At 40.3% G+C, this 3,453-nt stretch overlaps 1 protein-coding gene across 1 annotated transcript in view; it reads right to left on the bottom strand.

The window, feature by feature from the left end:
* Positions 1-3,453, bottom strand: part of Tmbim7p — a 33,428-nt gene that overhangs the window by 603 nt on the left and 29,372 nt on the right. The gene's annotated exons all lie outside the window — the stretch shown is intronic.

Genomic DNA, 3,453 nt, shown 5'->3' with positions numbered 1-3,453 from the left:
TTTTTTTTTTTTTTTTTTTTTTTTTGTACTGAAGATCAAACTCAGGACCTTGAGCCTGCAAAGCAGGTGGAGGAACTGAAATGTGTTACTCTTATAGCTTGAATGTCATGAAATCCTCAAGTTTGTAATCTTTAAAAAGGAAGTTTCTGGGCTGGGGATTTAGCTCAATGGTGCTGCCGCTTGCAAGGACCCAAGTTTGATCCCTGGTACTGAAAAAAAAAAAAAAAATCTGAGTTTCCCTTTCTTTTTCAAATTCAAATCACTGCCCGGGATTTAGCTCAGTGATTCCAGCTGCGTGCCTCCCAAATTCAAAACACCTTTGCATTTTTAGTCAGTGATATGGACCAGGTGAGCAAACTATAAAATGCTTAGGTTTGTAATTTTTGCCCACATTCTTGTTAAATAAAGGGTCAAAATAAATATGGTTCTGGCCACTTAGATTCACATAGATTAATAATTCTGAATTCTTTGATAGCAGACCTTGCCTTTGATAGCTTTTGTTGTGATTCTGTACATCCAAAATAGAATGAGGAGAAGGGCGTCCTAGGTGGTGAATAAGCCCACAAAGAAACACTTTAGCTCAGCTGAAGGAGATAAAACTATGCAGCCCTGTGGGAAGCCAGCCATGGCCCGCTGGCTTTTTGAAAGATAACATTTGTTCCTTTTTAAGGACTGCACGTGTTAAACTTGTTTTTGACCCTGCACGGGAGAAACTCGGACAGCCAAAGATCTGTAGGAGTCAGGTGGTTCCTGTTAAAGATCTGACGTTATCTGTAGGAGTCAGGTGTTGTAACTCCATTTTGTTAAGTTCCTCCACCTAACGTGGGAATCATGCCTGCAATAAACATCGCCTTGATCAGACTCTTGTCTTGGCGTCCTTCCTTTCTCTCTGCCCCATCTCCACCCTGCTGCTCTTTCAGGTTTGAGACACTGCTGGACAGTGCTCTGTGTCGCTGGCTCGCGACAAGTGGCGCCCGAACAGGGACCTGAAATTGAAGCGGCGATTGGTGAGTAATCAGAAGAAGCCTGCTGTCAAAAAGGAGGACACCGCTGTCTGGAACACCCGGCAGGGAAAATCCTTGGAGAAGCAGGTACCAATGGGGCACATAGGATCCAAGATGAAATTTAGCACAGTAATTCAGTCTTTATTCAGGGAGAAAGGAATTAAGGCAAAGAAAAAACAATCATAGTTCAGAAAAAGGACATTTTAAGCTGAAGTTGTTATAGAAGTTTAATAGTTAATGAGACAAAAATATTAGGAAAGCTATAAGAGTTATACTTTTGACATGAAAAGCTTTTTGTATGTTCATCTTGTTAAAAACAGGTAAAGCAAGATATACAAGACTGGAAGGTCTAAGTATATAGAGGTGTGTGGAAATCATTTATTTATGTTTGCTTGTTGGTTTCAAGTTTGTTATAAAAGGTTTACATTTACAGTCAAGAAGAGCTTTCATTCCTTTAACCCTAATTCTACAAGAGATCTCTGTTAAGTTTGACCTGCAAAAATTTTGACTAGTGGTAACTAAAAGATTTTATAATTCAATTGGCCAAAACCATCTGAGTGCACTCATTTAAATTGTCTTATATGTTTGTCTGTCTTAAATGTTCAGGATGTTGGTCCAATTATGTTCTTGATTAAAATGATGTCAAATACAAATAGATTGTTGATTTCTACAACCTGGCTTTATAGGATCAAATAAAAACTTAAATATAAGTAAATATAAATCTTTAAGTTTGGATATGCTCCTGTTGGTAAATAAAGAAGCAGCTGCTCAGAAAATTTATTCTGATCTTTGTTCACTAATGGGAGCCACCAAAATAATTTTCATAGCCTTATAAAAAGATATGCCTTGTTAAATATGTTGTTAAAAATGTTTACATGGGTTATCAAAACACTGAATTCTAAATATGTTATTGTAACATGTTTATGGTAGTTATCTTCAAAATATTTCTGTAAAAAAAAGGAAGATCCTGTTGATACAAAGCTACATTACAGGACATAAGATTTCATATAAGTATAATTATTGCTACTTTTCTGGTATACAAAAAGTATTCATATTGTTTGACTGTCGCGAGCCGCGACGTCAGGATCCTGCCAGCAGGTCCTAAACCTGAAAGGATGAGGACAGAGAGACGGGAGGCACCTTTCTTCTTCAGTTGCTTGCTTTATTACTGAACCTCTTCCTTTTATACTCTCCAGCTGCATGGGAGCGAGGGCTGCACGGAAGCAAGGGAGCGAGGGAGCGAGGGAGCGAGGGAGCGAGGGAGCGAGGGAGCGAGGGCACCGCCCACACATTCCAGAGGGAAACAATAACGACCATTATGGGTTACATCTGCTACTAGCTGAACTCGCCCGTGGCTATGGGCGAGAGCACCTCCGTGCCTGTGTCAAGGCTCACCATAATGGCTCGCCATAATTCCCCCATCTTTCTTTGATAGCATGAAGAATGCTATCAACTCATCAGCCAAGGAACCTCTGTCTTAGGCGGCAGAAGTCTTCCATCTCCTTACCCGTCATCAGTCGCAGGGCTCATGTCCCAATACGACCTGTCTTAGGTTGGTAGACAGAAGCTTCCGTCCTTACCCGTCACTGAGTATCCCAAGGCGGGGGATCTAAGCATGCCAAGCCTGAGCCAAGTAAATGGCTACACACGTTGTATCATCATCCAAAGAAGCTTGTACAGCCATGGCTGAACGCTCTTAAACTGGGAACGCTTCCAGCATTGATATGAGCAGTAACCCAAAATACACAAACCAATCATAATAGCAATAACAATAAGCCATATAACAATCCAAAAAGGTGAAAACATCTTTTTCAAATTTTCCCAAACTTCTGTAGCAAAATCTAAATCAAGCCGGATAGAATTGGCATGAACACCAGACAAGACCTCAATGTCCAATGACAACTGATTAGTTGTAGTTAGAAATGTCCGAGTCCAAGACCCTCGCAACAATAAAGAAAGTCGTCTAATTTCCTCAGAATGGTTTTTGACAGGAAAGGGAGTAAGGCAGAGTTGTTGAAATCTGGGGTCACAGTCCAATCGAGTATGCAACCACAATCCTTCAACTTCTTTGTTTAATAAGTCCATTTGTTGCTGAAATATAGCCAAACCAGTTCCAATGAATCCTTGTTCTGGACAATAAAGTCTCCGTTTGTGCACCAAGACACATCCTGGAGTTCTCTCTGCTGCTCCAGTGTTGGGGTCCCAATCCAGTCTCCAGATTCAAGCTATTCAGGGATAGCAGCAGATCTATAAATATACTTGTAACCATAAGTAGGTGGAGCAGAAGAGAAGGGAGAATACCTGGACTAAAAGGTTATTCTCATAAACAATATGCTGGAAAACCTGCATGGTCAAACAATAGGAGTACATTTTGTATGTCAAAAAGTAGCAATAATTATTATAATTATATAAATTCCTATATCCTGCAACGTGGCCTTGTATCAACAGG

This window comes from Fukomys damarensis, unplaced genomic scaffold, assembly GCF_012274545.1.
Source record: "Fukomys damarensis isolate Sample0158 unplaced genomic scaffold, DMR_v1.0_HiC HiC_scaffold_4, whole genome shotgun sequence".
Taxonomy (NCBI): Eukaryota; Metazoa; Chordata; class Mammalia; order Rodentia; family Bathyergidae; genus Fukomys; species Fukomys damarensis.
Note: the sequence above shows the minus strand (reverse complement) of the source record. Positions and strands in the feature narration are given on the sequence as shown.